Source organism: Anabrus simplex, chromosome 5, assembly GCF_040414725.1.
Source record: "Anabrus simplex isolate iqAnaSimp1 chromosome 5, ASM4041472v1, whole genome shotgun sequence".
Lineage (NCBI taxonomy): Eukaryota > Metazoa > Arthropoda > Insecta > Orthoptera > Tettigoniidae > Anabrus > Anabrus simplex.
Window position 1 is genome coordinate 363,781,849 of NC_090269.1, and position 19,732 is coordinate 363,801,580.

Here is a 19,732-nt window from a genome sequence, read left to right on the forward strand (position 1 = left end):
CTTATATATACCGGTATATCAATGATATGTGTAAAGAAGTGGAATCAGAGATAAAGCTTTTTACACATGATGTTACTCTGTACGGAGGTAATAAATAAGTTGCAAGATTGTGAGCAACTGCAAAATGACCTCGATAATGTTGTGAGATGGACTTTAGGCAACGATAAACGAGGTTACAAGTCAGGTTGTGAGTTTCACAAATATAGAAAGGTCTCTCAGTTTTTATTACTGCGTTGTGGGGTTGTGAAAGTTCCTTTTGGTGCTAATACCGGATGAGTCAGCCGCGCCTGACGTTTCTGCTTATAGGGATCTCCACGAATGTCAGTGGGGTGATGGTCGATTTTACTTTGCCGTATACCAAGCTACAGTCGCCTTTAAACTTCTTACTGCGCCATGACTGCACGACTTTTGCCAAAACATGTATACTACAGGTATTTACACAATACATCAAACTGTCATACGGTTTTGTAAAATGTACATGCAAATTATAAGCTTTCGATTGGTTATTAACTTATCGCTAAAAGCGGTGGCATACTGAAATAAAATGTGTGTGAGTTTGTGAAGCGGGACGTAGTTTTACACCAAATAAGCTTTGGGATAAACTGGAGACAACAGTCACCACGATGTAGTGGACTATACTGCTAATAATAAGAGTTGATGTCTGACTGGTAAGGTTGGAGGGAGGAGCACTGCACGTGCCATTTCACGATGTTGCCACATTCCAGCATTCCTTTCTACATACTCTTACCCCTCGCTTCCGGCTCACTTGCTCCCTCCTTCATTCTGACCGCTGTGATCTGTTGTAGACTACCTGGCCAGGCGGTGTCGTCCCATTTGCGATCACTCTTATACAATCAGGTTCTTATCAGTGACAGTGACAGGTTTGGCAACTCCCAGCAAGACGAGCTGCCCTGAAGTGTTATCTCCATGGCAACCGCAGTCGCCCCACCCTCGTTTCCATGGCAACCACACAGCCACTCCCTTTATCCCACCTCGGCAGGCAGTAAAGGGACCTCCCTCTAAGAAATGTCAGACGCCAACTCTTATTATTAGCAGTATAACTACAGACGTGTTGACGCATGTTGCTTTGGTAGGTGGGTTTGGATCCCACGAGCGATAAATACTTTTATTCACATTTTAAACTTCGAGGGCCAAATAAGAGGCCATTAGACCAATAGCATGCATGTAAAATGTATAGTGGCCTGACACTTGTTGTAGCCTAGCTGTCCTGGTTATTTCTTCGCTATGTATTCAACAGCTGCTCCTCATCTACGGCGAAGCAAGACAGAACGTACAGGAAGCACAACGACTGTACTAGGAATGATTTCCGCATAGACAACAACCAAACGCAAATACGTGGAGCGACGTTTGCGTACAACTTCGTCACTTTCCCGATCAGGTCCTGTTAGAGAGGCACCAGTTATGTCCGGTGAAACTGCTGAGATGGTTTTGTACACTTTCCATCGGAATCCTCACTCGAGCACCCGTGCAATAGCACAACAGGCCAACATCAGCCAGTCGTCTGTTGTAAGGATATTACATTCCAGTTTTCTCGTCCGTATCACTTGCAACTACATCAAGAACTCCACGGACGAGTTTTCGAAATTCGTGTTGATTTCTGTGCGTGGATACTGACTCAAGTGGCAAATGATCCAGCGTTTGTATCTCACATTTCATTTTCGGACGGGGCACGATTTTTGATAATGGCTCTGTGAATCGTCATATTATGCACTACTGGAGTGTTGAAAATCTCCACTGGGAGGGGCAGGAAGCATTTCAGGCACGATGGGAAGTAAATATCTGGTGTGGTATACTGGGTTATCACTTAATTGGACCATATTTCTTTGAGGATCATTTGACAGGAGCCCGCTACCTACAGTTTCTTCAAGACCAACTACCATCGCTGATAGAGGATGTGTCCCTGGGTGAGCGTGTAACCACGTGGTATCAACACGACGGATCTCCCTCACACAAGCCAGCAGATGTTCGCAACTACCTGAATGTTACACATCCCTGTCGATGGCCTGCTAGGTCAATCAATCAATAAATCAATCAATACTGATCTGCATTCAGGGCAGTCGCCCAGGTGGCAGATTCCCTGTCTGTTGTTTTCTTAGCCTTTTCTTAAATTATTTCAATGAGATTGGAAATTTATTGAACATCTCCCTTAGTAAGTAATTCCAAACCCTAATTTCCCTTCCTATAAATGAATATTTGCCCCAATGTGTCCTCTTGAATTCCAACTTTATCTTCAAATTGTGGCCTTTCCTACTTTTAGAGGCACCACTCAAACTTATTCATCTATTAATGTCATTCCACGCCATTTCTCCGCTGACAGCTCGGAACATACCACTTAGTCGAGCAGCTCGTATTCTTTCTCCTAATTCTTCCCAGCCCAAACTTTTCAACATTTTTGTAACGCTACACTTTTGTCGGAAACCACCCAGAACAAATCGAGCTGCTTTTCTTTAGATTTTTTCCAGTTCTTGAATCAAGTAATCCTGGTGAGGGTCCCATACACTGGGACCATAGTCTAGATCGCCCGATTTGACGTTTCTGGACTTCTTCCTACGGGGCTATTTGAAGGATGTAGTGTACGCTCGTCGCTCAGCAGCCGGAAAATCCTGAAAGCCTTCGAAACCTTATTACGGAAGCCTGTGAATCCGTACCACCTACAATGCTACAAAGAGCCCGAATGGCAGTTCAACGGCGTTCTCAAAAGTGCGTTCCTGCAGACGGCCATCTACAGTATTTGAACTCTTACTGCGCTAACAGGCTGTTGCTCAGTCAAGCGGATTCAAACCCCCAACCATTCTATCCCCGTCCAGCCCTGCTTATAAAACATCCACATAAGCAGCCCTAATGGCCTAGAACAGTGCCAAAATAAATAAATAAATAGATAAATAAATAAATAAATAAATAAATAAATAAATAAATAAATAAATAAACAACCCACGACGTGAGGGCATTCGGATACATTGGCTGTGTTATTTTTTAGTCTGAAGATGTGTCACTGGATTTCTTCTTTGGTAGGTGGTGGAGATTCAGGGTTTACGTGTACAGGAGTTTCTTTGGGCCATCCTACTGTTGGCTCCTAGCAGTTGAGTAATTCAGATAAATATCGAGCCAACTCCTTACTATTATTCTCCGTCTTGTTTTCGGAAGCATAAGTTCTGTGGTGTGTATCCCCGGATTCTTCCTGCTAAAGTCCTGTAGAACTCTCGCATATTGTGATCTCAGAAATCTTTTTCTATAGATTCCAAATGGCCCTTCACGTATCTCCTCTTAGTTTGTCTGATTACTTTTGACACTTCCTTGATTGTTGTTGAGTCGCGAGTGACTTCTTACAGTTATTTTCTGAAAAGCTCTCTTTCGCTTTTCCAGTGCTTCTTCACATGCAGAGTCCCACCATGGGTGTTTCGTATTCTTCTTCAGTGGAATCGTCTCTTTAGCTCTCGTAATGATCTTATCATGGAACTGTTGCCAGGTGTCCGCCTTTTCCTTTCCCCATTCTTCTTTTACGTTAATTTCCTTTATCTTTTTCGTGTCGAACTTCTTAAGATGAAATGTATTGTAGTGGATTCTTTTCGTGGTAAATTTCAGTTTTATACGCAATAAATGGTGGTCAGAATCAATATTAGCTCCTCTTAGAACCTGCGCATCATTAATTTATTTCTGTGAAGGTGTGATGGCCACATAATCGATCTGATATTCTCCAAGAGATTGTAAAGGTGATCTCTAGGTCTTCTGTTTTCGAGGATGCTTCCTCAGAGAGGTGTACATTACTTTCGTGTTGTTCTGTTGACGCAGTTCAATAAGTCTCATGCCATTCTTGTTGGTGAATTTATGAGCTGGGTATTTGCCTACGGTCTTTTAGTATTTTTTCCCCTACCAATCTGTGCATTGATATCACCTAGTCATATCTTTGTGTCTTCTCTGGGGCTTGTTGTCAAGATTTTTTTTTTCGAGTTTAGACCGGAATTGTTCTACCTTCTGCAATTACTTCTTATTTTCAATGTTCGTGGGGGCATGTACATTAATTAATGTGTATGTTTTGTTCGCACATTATACGCGCATCGTTATTACTCTATTACTGATGGTAATGACTTTTTTATCAAATCAATTATGCTTTCGTGATCTACAAAAGCCATACCCAAGAGAGGAGTCCCTTCTCTTCCTATTCGTTTGTCTGCTTTACTTTGGAAAATACGATAATTACCATAGTCTAGAGTGCTTTCATCTGTAAGGCGTGTTTCCTGAAGAGCTAGTATCTGTATCCTTTGCCGATCTAGTTCTGATGTTAAGGTGTGTAGTTTGCCTGGTTGTAGTAATGTGTTAATGTTGAAGGTCCCGATGTATGTGGATTTAATTTGATGGTAGTTTGCCAGAGAACTCCGACTTTCTCTGTGATCGTGGTAGCCCACGTCCCCCAGAATCCGAAACCCTGGTTGACGTCCAGGACGGGTGGATTGGTTACCACCTGGGGTAATTCTGTAATTACTCTCACGAATCATAATTGCTTGTAATCAAGGATTAGTCCAGTGTTTCCACTCAGAGTTTAGGACCAGGGATTGCTAGTTCCTGGAACGTAATAATAATAATAATAATAATAATAATAATAATAATAATAATAATAATAATAATAATAATAATGATGATGATGATGATGATGATGATGATACTCGTTTTCAATTGATTGACTAGCTTTTGCAGATGATCTAGCAATTTTCTCTTATTTTTAGGCATGGATACAAAGCAAATTATTCACCTCAAAACACAGGAGGAAAAACCAGGCCTCCAGATCTCTTTGGAGAAAACGCAGTTCATAACTAACATCAAGCCAGCACCAAGAGAGCTAAAAGTAAACCAGGGGGCAATCAAACGGACAGATAAATATCTTGGCGAGTGGATAGAACCAAACCTTTCCGAAAAAGAAGCTTTCGCGTCGCGCATGAATAGAATGGAAATGGCTTATCAACTGACCGAAGACGTTTACAACAAAAATCCATATTTCTGAACGCAAAACTCAAACATTACTAGACTGTCATAAGACCAGAGGCTTTGTATACAGCGGAATGCCTTGCTATGAACAAGAAAGGACTGATGAAAAAATTGGAAATTAAAGAAAGAAAGAAAGATCTTATGGAAAATTCTTGGCCCATATTAAAGACAAAGATGAATATAGACATCAGCATAACCATGAGCTGTATACTCATGTCCAGAAGATCTCTGCTGTCATGCGGAGAAGGAGAATTATATTTTATGGCCGCTTGCTAAGAATTAATCCCACTAGATTATCGAACCGGATCTTCACTTATTTTAAAAATAAGCAGACCCAGCCAACTTGGTTCAAGGAGATGGGGTTCACTTATGAAGATATGCAAGAGTGCAACCCACTCAGGAGGAAACTAAAAGACCACCAGGGTTTTCAAGAAAGGCCAAAGCTGAAGACGGGAAAGACGTGGACGAAGGAAAGAAAAGAGCGACATCGGCAGCGAATGAAGGAGCACTGGGCAATGATCAAACCCCAGAGAAGAACGTGGTCCTTAGTACGCCGATAATAACACACATACACATTTTCATAATCTCGGTCATTTTGGACCCCCAGTGCCGATGGAGAGTTAAACGGCATCTGGAGTGTCACTGTTCAACTCAAAAAGTATGGATTCGATACTATTATTGGTCATTTTCGATTACTTTTTCCGTGTCACTCCTTCCCAACTCCCAAGCGTAGGTATGCTAGGGGTGTCTTACCCCCACATTATTCTCCAGATAGTAGGCTAAGTCATAATGTGTACCAAGTTTGGTTGAAAGTGCAGGTTTGCCTACAGACGCCTGTCATTTATAATCGTATATATTTATGTAAAAATGTTACCCCCTTAACTCTGTGAAACAAACCAACAGGACCCCATCAGGGCAGGATTCAGACAGGGAGTTGGACTCTCTTTCATTCTCTTCAATTGCATCTTGGAGAAAATCATAAGAGAATGGACGGCAATTATACCACCAGGAGCAGGACTGAAGCTAGGGTACAAGAAAGACAACCTCAATGTCTCATTTCTAGCGTTTGCCGACGACCTCACCATACTAACAGTATAGAGGAGGCTACCCACCACCTACAGAGCCTTCACACTGTAGCGGCTAGGGCTGGCTTGAAGATCAACATCAGGAAGACTGAATTCATGACCAATAACAAAGGAAGCCCCTTTCACAATACCACTAGAAGACACCACTTTCGGAAATGTCCCGGCGGTCAAGTACCTAGGAGAGTGGATCTCAGCAAACCAGAGTGAGAACGTAGCCATAGACACCAGGCGCACCAAGTTTGAGAGGGCCTACCACTCCTGCAGAAGCATCTACGTATCAAAGTACCTGTCCAAGTACCTCAATCTCAGGCACTATAATACAATCTGTTCACAACAGCTCTAAGTGTCTCGTGATGACCAGGAAAGGCCCTCTCAGGAAACTAGAACTTAAGGAGAGGAAGATCCTGAAGAGAATACTGGAAACCGTAAGAGAAAAGGGAGGCACCTACACAATGAGCTATACAAACATCAAGAAGACATCGCCACGGGTATAAAAAAAAAGGCGCCTCGTCTTCTATGAATATCTAACCCGCATGACCCCCTACAGATTTACCAACAGGATCCTCGCTGTGGCAGGTAGAAGAAAGGCATCGAGGAGCAAGTGGATCTCTTCGGTCAAGTCGGATCTGGAACAACTGGGGATCCCGCATGAGAACATACATGACCGCCCACAGTTTCAGCAAGCTATTCAGCGGGGAATTTTTCCAACGTCTCTTACTAGTAGAAAAAAATAAAGGGACCAGCAAAATGAAATGGCGTATGGCTTTCAGTGTCTGGAGTGTCCGAGGACATGTTCGGATCGCCAGGTGCAGGTCTTTTGATTTGACTCCCGTAGGCGACCTGCGCGTCGTGATGAGGATGAAATGATGATGAAGACAACACGTACGCTCAGTCCCCGTGCCGACGAAATTCACCAATGATGATTAAAATTCCCGACTCTGCCGGGAATCGAACATGGGACCCCTGTGATCAAAGACCAGCATGCTAACCATTTAGCCATGGAAGGGACCAGCAGACTTACGTGGATGGAGGAAAGAAAGCTGGCTCACAGCCAGAAAATGAAGGAGTACTGGAAGAGGAGAAAACACACGACCCAAGTGACGAGAAGATAGAGCTCCGTGGTCCTCTGTGGGCTCAAACGACAAACAATAATAATAATAATAATAATAATAATAATAATAATAATAATAATAATAATAATAGCCGCCTCTGTGGTGTAGTGGTTAGCGTGATTAGCTGCCACCCCCGAAGGCCCGGGTTCGATTCCCGGCTCTGCCACGAAATTTGAAAAGTGGTACGAGGGCTGGAACGGGGTCCACTCAGCCTCGGGAGGTCAACTGAGTAGAGGTAGGTTCGATTCCCATCTCAGCCATCCTGGAAGTGGTTTTCCGTGGTTTCCCACTTCTCCTCCAGGCGAATGCCGGGATGGTACCTAACTTAAGGCCACGGCCGCTTCCTTCCCTCTTCCTTGCCTATCCCATCCAATCTTCCCATCCCTCCCCAAGGCCCCTGTTCAGCATAGCAGCAGGTGAGGCCGCCTGGGCGAGGTACTGGTCATACTCCCCAGCTGTATCCCCCGACCAAGAGTCTGAAGCTCCAGGACACTGCCCTTGAGGCGGTAGAGGTGGGATCCCTCGCTACGTCCGAGGGAAAAACCGAACCTGGAGGGTAAACAGATGATGATGATAATAATAATAATAATAATAATAATAATAATAATAATAATAATAATAATAATAATAATAATAATAATAACCAGAGTATTCGCCATCCAGAGACATGCGACTTTCATACTCACGTTAGTTTTTGAGGGGAAGGCAATAAGACTGATCTCCAATAATCTTCTTCTTCTTCTTAATCTGTTTACCCTCCAGGGTTGGTTTTTCCCTCGGACTCAGCGAGGGATCCCACCTATACCACCTCAAGGGCAGTATCCTGGAGCGTGTGACATTGGGTCGGGGTATACAACTGGGGAGGATGACCAGTACGTCGCCCAGGCGGCCTCACCTGCTATGCTGGACAGGTGCCTTGGTGGGGGATGGGAAGATGGAAGGGATGGATAAGGAAGAGGGAAGGAAGTGGTCGTGGCCGTGGGAATCGTACCCACCTCTACTCAGTTGTCCTCCCGAGGCTGAGTGCATCCCGTTCCAGCCCTCGTACCACTTTTCAAATTTCGTGGCATAGCCGGGGGTGGCAGCTAATCACACTAACCACTACACCAAAGAGGCGGACTCTCCAATAATACAATTCTTATAATTATCCCAGTCAGCAATGAAAAAAAAAAATGAAATGGCGTATGGCTTTTAGTGCCGGGAGTGTCCGAGGACAAGTTTGGCTCGCCAGATGCAGGTCTTTTGATTTGACTCCCGTAGGCGACCTGCGAGTCGTGATGAGGATAAAATGATGATGAAGACGACACATACACCCAGCCCCAGTGCCAGCGAAATTAACCAATTAAGGTTAAAATTCCCGACCCTACCGGGAATCGAACCCGGGACCCCTGTGACCAAAGGCCAGCACGCTAACCATTTAGCCATGGAGCCGGACAGTCAGCAATAATGTTTGCAATTGTGTGCAAACGCAGCTCACGGCGACGTTCTTCGTGTTGATGTAAACAGTACGAAACTGCTCTAAATAAGCAATTTCCATCACCTAGTAGGCTTGTAGGTACAATCCTCTGAGTTTCCATGATAGTAAATTAGGTGGGCAATGTTTGTGACAGAGAAGTGAGAGGGAAAATACGAGTAGGAAGGCAAAAATGTGAAATGGGAAGATGTAGAGGAATTCACCAAGTTCCCTTGTGTAACCCATTCTGCTGGAATCTTACAGCATTGGACAACATCGAGTCCTCTGTCCCCTTTTATAGCAGCAGTGGCGGTCATAGTGATATTTAGGCTCTAATTTATATGTACATACTATAACCGTTCGTGGATGTAGGTAGTTCGAAATGTCCTGTTTTGTTTTCAATTAAACCTCAGCTAGTGTCAACGGTTCGCAAGAAATTCCACTCACGGCCATTGTCATTCGGCGAGTACCGGTTATATCCCTTTCCAACGTCAGGCTCAAAACACAGAGTAAATTCTACGTCCTACCTAACTGCATAAGGCTATTAAATTATAATTTATGTAATGAGAAGATCGCAATATAATTTTGGAAGGATATTCCACTTTGAATAATTATTCATGAAAGAGAATGTATAAAAAAATAATCATTGACTAGACAACATGATGGAGAGTAAATAAATATCACATTGATTAATCTTTGTTGGTTCTACTTGTACCGGGAGGTACACCTCAACGCCGCGCATTCAAAATAAGCGCCTTAATGAACTCCTCTATCGAAACAAAAATGGAAATTACTACTACAGAAACTTAGAACTTTAATCAGAAGAGGTCACCACTGAAATATTAAGTAATTGTTTTGTTGTGAAGTTTCCTAAACTGACTGAATTTCTCCTTGTTTTGTTTGCTCTACATCAAGACGTTTGAACATTTTTCTACAGATGGCACTACTAAAAACTATGATCATGCACTCTGGTGCAAAGTGAAAGAATTTATAATTTAAAGAAGTTTTGTATTTCTAGGTTGTCCATAATTGATCTATGTTCATTTATTTTTGGGTTGGCAATACTTCCTTTTCTTTCCGCCAGTTTTGAATCTAGCCAATAAGGAATTTTTGTAATTAATTTTCATCCAATCCCGCATTTCTTGTTCACTTTGAATTAGACCAATAAAAATTAAGTGGGTGTGTTCTGATTAGTCTTGAATGATCTCGAACCTTCCCTGAGGGTTTATAAACTGCGGATTTTCACGTTTCTTGGCAATTGATCGTCGTCTTTCTGAGTGTGTGTGTCTAAGCAGAAGGCGGGCAGCCTCTTTGACGGCAGCTAGAACATCTACAAGGTAATGGCCACATAATTCCATCTTTTCTTGCTGTATCCGCAAATTACTCCGAGGGGAATGTCCGAATCTTTGACTATGTAACCTACTTTTCTAAAATGTAACTTTTCTTTCGGCTAATGTAAAATCTTCATAAAGTCTTTAACTGTAAATCGGGGATAGAGAGTGAGTTACCCTCTTGAGCTCCCCTTCATCTTAGTTTGAGGTGACTACGTTTTTGTAACTGTGTTCTCCTGTGATGTGTTAAAGTCATTTCCATGCGAGCCACCTCAGTAGTTTGGGAATAGCCCCTGTTTCATCGGCCTAGAGCCCTGTAGGTTTCTTAGTTTTCGTTATCTTGGAGAGCAGTGTACGCCTCCATTCCTTTTGTGTTTGGGCCAGTTATTTAACCTGTTCTTTTCCATGAAGGCCCCGTAGGTTGGGTATTAAATACCCCTGTATGAAATTATTTTCAAATTGTAAGTTGTGCCTTGAGAGGCCAGTGATTGTAAGTTGATATTGCCTTGAGTAGGCTTGGAAAACTGAGAGTCTGTTAGCTCTTTTTCAAAGTTTTGTAACTGTAAAGTATGCCTCTGGGAGGCTAGATATTGTGATTTAGAGAGCAAACGCTCTTGAATTAGGGGATTTCTGCCCTTAACTAAATAATTCCTCTTCCATTTGTAAAATTGTCAAACTAGGGGCTTGAAGCCCAGAATTTGTAAACACCACTAATTTTGGGCTTTCTTAGTCTTGTTTCACGATTGCTTTTGTACCTGACATGTTGTTATTTGTTGAGTCGTTGTGTTTTAAAAAAAATACAACCTTCAGTTCAAGTTTTAAATTGATTTTGGAATTGTAGATAGACCCATTCACCCCAGCACCTTCTTTAACCTCTTTCTGCTCCACGGGTAACTCCCGTAACACTACTAACATTATAAACATTATCTGACATTAAATTCAAAAATCATAAATAAATTCATCACAATTATTTCTGAAATTCTTGTCCACAATATAACGAATTATTAACAGTTCTCCGAAAATCTGCCAATCATAAGGTATCATTCACTTTGTTCATTCATCTGAGTCACATATCAGCCAGAGTATGCCTTCCCATATTCTATCTGTTTGATCGTTTAACTATCTAACTGTCTAACATAGAACTTGAGTATCCCGACGATCCAGTCTTCCTAACATTGCATTAAAATATAATCATCAGTTAATCAGCGAAAGTGACCAAATAAATTCAATAAATAAACCAATCATGGTGACGAGAGCACTCATCTGGAACTTTCAGCTTCGCCGTACCTAAAATATACAACATCTAACTACTGACATATTCAATGTAAACGAATAATATCGGGATGTCCACACTGCGTCCGCTCTCCTCCAAGATTTCCTGTAATACTACTGCCAAAAATTAACTTACTACAAGCAGCTACTCGGAATGCTAACGTACTACAACAGGTGACATTAACCTCTTAAACAACACATCTCACTGTTTATTCGTGTCATTTATCGAAGATCCTCTCAAATTCATCCGTTAATACACTCGTTTTACCTTCATGCCGTGCCATAAATTCATATTTCGATGATTTCCACATGCTCAACATTTAATATCTCCGGGATACATTTTGAAACACTATCATCACATCATATCGCTTGCCTATCCGAAAATCTTTAAAACATCGCATGATGAACATCTCATTTAAACCATTACCAAGGCTCACTACATAACCGTAGTATTAATCTCAACAAAACACATTATCATAATAATCACATTACCTCACATAATATATTCGACGACCCTTACATTTACCATATCTCACCTCAAAATGTGCACCATGCCTACATCATAATTCTAAATATACAAGCGCATGTATCCGAAGTACCTCAACTATTTGCGTCTAAAAATCATCTCATAATTAACAGCATACTCGAACTTCACTAAATTACTACGCGAATAAATCATTCTATAGAAGATCTCGACACTGACATTTAGGTACGTATAATCACTCACTCGAATTACATACGCAACACTCAATATTACCTTATTTACGAATATACTCTTACAAATATTCAGACAGTATCAGGAAATTCCATAAAAATATTACCACACTTGTATGCCTTCATCAACTGACGTTCACGACAAACCGAAATGTTACTCTTACCAATGATCGGGTTATCACTCTCTAATAGATACACAATTACAATCACGTTAGGTTACTCAAGCTGTATACTCTTTAAGTCACCTGAATCATATTGTGACAAATCTAATACTACTATAAGCTGTCTACAGATAGAATAAAGGAAGACAATGCCTGGGTACTTATCATTTGACGACTCTGGTGTTCATCCCATCCTTTTGGTTGCGGTAGCCATGGGCATTCATCTCCATTACATTATGGTTATTCCATCTGGACTCGGACCCATCAAGACACCAGTCTTGACTTAGGCCCACATTTCCGCCTTGATTGGACTCGTCATAATAATAACTAATTTCGTTGTTCTTCCAACCTGAAACTCGTATAAATAATATTAGTAATTACAATGCCAAATAGATTTTATTTCCGACACTCGCCTTTCATATATTAACGTTGTTTGATATGTTAATATGCTCTTAAGACCTTACATTATCTTTAGATTCTTAAAATCTCATCAATTCCTTCTCAACGTGTACCAGAGCTGTTCTTTAATCAACCTTCTTCGGTGATTTTTCATTCATTGTCATAAAAACATAATCTCATTTCATGAGTCTTACTAAAATTACTATGCTGTACTCTCCCTTACATCTGTTTTTGACATTTGAGGAACATTTTGTCTAACACAGTCGCTCTCTTCATCCAAGGAAATACGCAAAGGAACACACTCTGCCATTCATTCGCCTTCTTAATGCATACAATCCATTACTCCGCACACGCCTTCTTGATGATTAACTTGCACTATTCCAAACCGTTCTATGGCCTCCGCCGCGTGAAGTTTCTGGACCTGAATGTTACATATGAGATTTAACTTCTTCTCAGCTGTTGATTCGATCCTTTATTTGCCGGTTTCTTTTCGTATCCCAGTTCATGTTACTTAATTTAGATTTAGATTTAGATTTATTATTTTTCTTTAGATCTACAGTAATAATACCCATTTGATCCGTTATAAAGAAAAATAACAATGTCCAGCCTAAGCCAAATTACATACTACTAACTTGGTGGACCCTACACAGGCGGAATACCGGGCAACCATGCAAGGTTCCACCCCTAACTAAATCTGTTAAGCTGCCTCTAACATGGACGGATGACCGGCTCACATGCTAGGGCACCCCCTATCTCTAAATTAAGCCTATAACTAATTACAACATTAAATCTATACTAATCTATCTTACGCTGCCTCTAACATGGACGGATGACCAGCTCACATGCTAGGGCACCCCCTACGTCTAAATTAAGCCTATAACTAATTACAACATTAAATCTATACTAGTTCTAAATCTATACTAATCTATCCTAAGCTGCCTCTAACATGGACGGATGACCAGCTCACATGCTAGGGCACCCCCTACATCTGAATTAAGCCTATAACTAATTATAACATTAAATCTATACTAATTCTATCCTAGTACCTCTTATCATTAACTAATAAATCAAAACCAATACTGTCTCAATACACATAAGTACACCTTCACTTGCATAAATACCCTCTAAACTTCGCTATCTTTCCTAATATCCATAAATACACCTTCACTTGAAAAGATACCCTCTAAACTTCGCTATCTCTTTTAATATCCATCCATCGAACTCAACAATCATTCACTTCATTTCCATGCCACATATCATTACATATCTACCTCTTATCATGAAGACACCTTTACTAGAATAAATACCCACTAAACTTCGCTATCTTTCTTATCATCCATTCGCCACCATGCCCCTGCTGAACATACACACAAACCTTTGCACATTCCATTCCTCCTACATTTCCTCTACTTGTCTCTCTCAGGGTTGCTGATTCCATGCTTCAGCGGTATTATGAATGTCACAGACCCCATACACGCTAACCTTAGCACATTCCATTCCTACTACATTTCCTCTACTTGACTCCCTCGTGGTTGCTGATTCCATACTTCCGTTACACTCACATTCTGCTAATACGTACTTTAACCATTACAATGCCCTTCGAACTCAACAATCCATCCATCTTATATCTCAAGACACCATTATATGAATAAGTGCCATACAATTACAGTACACTTAAAAACACCTTATCACCTCGCTACCTCTCTTATCATTCATCCATCATATATCTATTATCATCACCTTTCATATTTAACACTTCAATTCCAGTAGATACCATCCAACCTCCTTTATATCTCCAAACTCGTGCTACCTCTCTTATCATCCATCTTCAATTCCATACCACATATCCTTACATATATACCTCTTATCATTAACTAATAAATCACTCACCAATACGATCTCCGTCATGCCATCACTTGAATAAATACCATACACTTGGTCTATCCATCTTCTACCTAAAGACACCATCACTTCAATTACAATTATACTACACATACAGGCACCATTACTTGAGTAAATACACACATACAAACACCACCATAACTACGCTTCTGTCCTCCATCATAGGCAAACTATGTTACTTACTACTGTTACTTGACTTTTTACTTCTCGTAATTATTCCTTCCATTTTTCCTTTTTTGTCCCATAGGTCCTTCAAACTCAAGCTTCTCCCTTTGATCACGGCACTTCTTACTTCTGCTTCCTCCCTCAAACCATTATTCTCGCTCCGATTCTGTCCGCTTGTCTTCCCCTGTGGTTCTTTTTCTTCCCTCGCGCAGACTTCCGACACTAATTCGTCCATTAAATTCCTGACTACTTCCATCCTTCTTGCATTTACTTTTTCTTCAGCTCTTTTCATGATCTCTTCCCAGGAACCCCATCTACTCAGTGTTCCTTCATTTACAGTATGTACATCAGCCCTGGTAGTTTCTTCTTGCCTCGAACTGTCAGCCCTGCTAGTTTCTTCTTGCCTCAAACTCTCATCCATTAATTTCAGTTTCGATATTGTCCACTTACGGGTCCAATTCCTGTCGCTCACCACGAGTATCTGACCACTAATATACGCTTTCAATCCCTGAATTTTTGCTTTCACAAGATGTTTCTTAAGAATTTTAAAATTTCTACTCTCTTCTCTTCCGAAATCTCTCTTAATTCTAATGTTCTCACACTGTAGATTACCAGCGTTCCTTATCACTATGTCTGCCATCAATGAAGATAACAGCGACACTTTTATGGGCCTGTGCCCTCCCACCTTGCCAACTCTCTCCACATTGTCTATATCTACCTCACTGAAATTTATTTTCATTTTTTTTTGTATAACATCTACCACTTTGTAAATAATGTCCACTTTAGATTCTGCCTTGTCTTCCTCCACCCCATAAATAAATATGGATTTCTTCTTGCGCTCCTGTCTGCAGAATTCGATTTCTTTCTTCAGGTTTACCATCTCTTCATCCATATTTTTTATTTTCTCTCTTAGTGACACCAGTTCTTTCTCGCTGCCTTCTATCATCGCCTTCGTATTCTTCATATAATCCTGAATCCACTGTCTCGTCTTTTCTTGCTCCTGGCCTTGTTCTTGAAGCATTTTCTTTAATTGTTCAAACGGACGTACCTCCTGTATTACTTCTCTTACTACTTTCCTCATAACCTCTACGTCTACCCAATTCATCGTATCTATCTCCTTGCCGACCGCTTGACCTTACCGCTTCCTCACTCTTAATCCACTCCACTCAGCAAGCGCACGCCACACGAGACGTCCGTCCTCCTCACTGGCTTAAGCTAGACTGATGTTACTTAATTCAATCATCCGAATACCACGGGGATCTGAGCTTATGGATTTCCCCTGATTACATTCCATTACATTTCCTCTTAAATGAGCGAGTTATCTCGGTTTACGGACGTGGTTGGACGTATAGACTGGACGTATTCTGCTGGATGTGTACTTCTGCACAGTTTCTGTTGATCTATTTATGTTATAACTTTCAATGGTTCCTTCATACTCGACCTAGAGACAATTGAAAGACTATAATATGGGTGTCCCAATATTTTTGATCAGATAGCATATATGCTTAATCTCCTCAGAACATTCATTCTTTATTTCTTTCTTTCAGAAGCTGTTTTTACGAACCACTGGTAATCAGTTGGACATTCAGTCATACAAGAGAAACATATTTTTTCTTATGGTCCAGATTGTGCTAGCTCTCCCTCAGACTTTAGTTCCTCGGCTCATCTTTCACGTACCGTTGGAAGAGGCTTTTGTATGGGCGATGAACTACCAAGTATTAAGCCTAGTCATTCTCTCGTGGAATTCCAACTGTGTTGCTCTTAAGCAAGCTGGTCAGCAAACTGTGCACTACTTCAAGGAAAGTATTAATCACTATTTGTTTCAGTATTTTTATTTTATGTCATTCACAGTATTTGCAATACAAACAGTAAGGTGAAACTCACGTAAGCTCGCATGTGTGTGAACTTGTGTATATCATATATCTTGGATCATGGTGACAATTGTTATTTACGTGACCAAATGGTTTAACAAGGTCATACATATTATTATGCACATTGATATCACTTTTTTTGCTTTGTGTGTCTAAGGCACTAAAGTTACTGCGGCTGTGATAGCACTAGCCCGAACTTTCGTTATTATGGGGAATACTGTGCGTCTGTATGGAGTTTTCGACATTCCAGCGATGAAGTCTGAACAGGGAAGTTCCGCGTGTCTCACTCATTGGCCCCGACATTTCTTTTAACATTTCCCAATTCCTCACCTTTGATATTTTTGAGGGTAGGGTTTTAAAAATAGGTGGTCCTAGATATGTTGTGTGCCTCTATTCAAGGAGTGAGATTTAAATTCGATTCGGTAATGAATACTGTCACATGCCAGCCCTGTGGTACTTCGTGGCAGGGGCTAATGAGTCAGAGGATCAGGCATCGCCCAGTTGGCCTGGAGGACGGGTCCGGTCTTTTTGTGTATTGTTCTCGTCGGCTGGTTTACCTACCAGTTTCTAGGAGATGCAACGAGAATGTTCCACCTCGAGCCACCTTGCGAATATTCTTTTACACATCACCCGAGCTTTAGAAAGGGAGGCTAGCCTCCGACAGTCCGTCAGTGCTAGATCGGAGTCAGTGTGGGACTCACGAGTGAACATCGACAGTGGTTAAGTCTCCGATCGCGATGAAACTTGGAAAACACATACACGTAAAAAGATGTCAGAATCAATTTTGTGCGCCGATATTCATTAGGGCGTTAACTAGGGTACCTACAAGTTGCGACATTTCAAGTTACGCGCGAACAGCGATGTATACTTACTTGCCAATGCTAAACCGGCACACTGCCTGCCTCGTGCCACACCTCCTCCCCTCCCCCATCTTATTGGTTCGCCGCCACACGTTTCCCTTCTGCCCGCGCCTGCCCGGATGCTTAGCTGTTGAACGGTACCGGCGCTATACATTGCTTCTTTTTCTTTAAATAACGTTCCTTTTCACACATAATGATAATACATAACCTAAACTATTATACCCATATCTTATTCCAATTTTATACTTTCATTCCTGTTAATTCTGGTGAGTTGTGATATTCGTGGGTACAACCCCGAATTAAGCACCATCGGGCGTGGTCAAACGTGGGATGGGGTTCCGCGTCCGACCTACGCTTAAATGACTATTTACTTCTACAAAAGCCTTAAATCTGTCAGTAGTGTCCTTTAGAGTGGACATAGGCTACATATGAATTTAATTAAATCACCCACCATTAAATAAATCACCAACCTTTAAACAACGCTAAATCTATTTGCATTTAAGAAATTACGTGCCCAGGTAGAGGACCTCAATGAATGTAATGAGAATGAGATTCGGTACCTCGGGATACCAAAATCTGGTTACAGGTCCAGATCTACTTTTTATGCCACCCCCCTCCCCGCCCCCCACTTTGTGTAGGCTATCAGTTGTGTCATAACGAAATCGTGGACAACAACTATTATAAACTCCGAGTTTGAAACTACTGGTATTTTCTATATTTCGCACTATGGTATAAGGAATATAGGTAGAAATTTTTTATTTGTGCTTGTACTAAACGATTTATTTATGTTTTGCATTGACAGACACATCACATTTCAATTGGATGCCGTTATGCATCACTAGACTAAGCGCCAAAAGTTGGTTGCGAGATAATCGCGTTTAAATTTGGTCCTATGTATAAATTCGAGCGAACATAATTTTTCTAAATATGGTATTACTGGTGTTGTAGGATAATAGATTGTACCTTCTCACCTAATTTGAACATTTTTATACTCGCACTACATAGATTTTCTTGAAGAAATGGCGCTTAGTCTACTGATGCAATTTAAGGTTTTTCTCAAGCGTGAATAATGCATCACGATGCTACACCAATAACCCCTAACTGTTGAGTATGTACTGAGTAAAACTTCAAAAAATATAACGTGGCGGCAGCCATGATTAAAAACTGAATCTCCTACTGCCCGAAAAGGCCCGCAAAGTGCTTGATCCAGCACGAGCCGCGCCACAACTCCGGTACATTATTCAAGTTTTAGATGGAGGAATTCTAGAAGGGAAACTATTCTCTAAAGTCGTTGCTATAACGACTTACTGATTGGAGGAGTTTCAACTTATCTGACTCAAATACAAATGGTAAGACATGAGTCATTGTAGTCTATAAATTTTTTGAATGGATCTTCCCTCACGACAGGCCTATTCTGAGAGTACAGTATTGACGTGATATTTTAAAGCCTATGGGTAAGTTTTGTTCTGCTTGAGACAGAAAATGTGATTAAAGATATTTTCTCCCATAAATACGCACAAATCACTAGACAAGTAATAAGAATGTTGCTCTCAGTTCATTCAATCTCGAAATCAGGATCTCCACTAAATCCATCTACGTCATCCACGATGTCAGAATCTGCTTGAAGATTCTGGTAAAATTGTTTGGCATCTGCAGGTATTAGGTGCATCAGCGAACCAAAGTCTCTTAGTTTGGCTTCGGAGATAGGTTTTCCTTTTGGCCACAGAGGTATTAATGCCTGGTGAAAGGGAACTCTACTTTCCCATGGTCGTCCCTGTCTTGACTTATTTATATTTAATTCCTGAGATTCACCATCAAATTCTAGAGAATGATTCTCAGACGCAACCTTCTTAGCAAGCTGCATTAGTAGTATTGTCCTTCTCCTTACTTTTGGAAGTACTTGATACATCGCTGAACTTCGTCACTTGGTAACCACTCAATGTATCACCACGTAAAAATGTCAGCACTATCGAAAACGCGGGCTCCCTAGCTATCAACCGTGCGCAATGTGAGGAATGTGGCGCTTGGTCTAATGATGCAAACTGGAAAGTCGCATAGTCTACTGATGCAATTTACATTTTTACTGATTCCCGCTTTGTCGCTTAGGTTTTCTGTTTACTAACAACTAACGGCCTCTTGTAATGCAGTGGGGAATTTTTTTATAAATAATTCAAACCTTTCTCTACAAGATGGCGCTAAAATCTCAATTTTCGTCAAATGGCGCTTAGTCTACTGATGCATAACTGCATCCAATTGCAGCTATGGTTGCCAAATATAAATCAATTTAATGCATAGACAACTTGGATACGAGTATGACATGGAATGTAGTAAAGTTTGACGTAATAAGAAAAGTCTTGAAAAATAAAAAATATGTGCATTTAGATATGTAGAAGATATACAGTAATC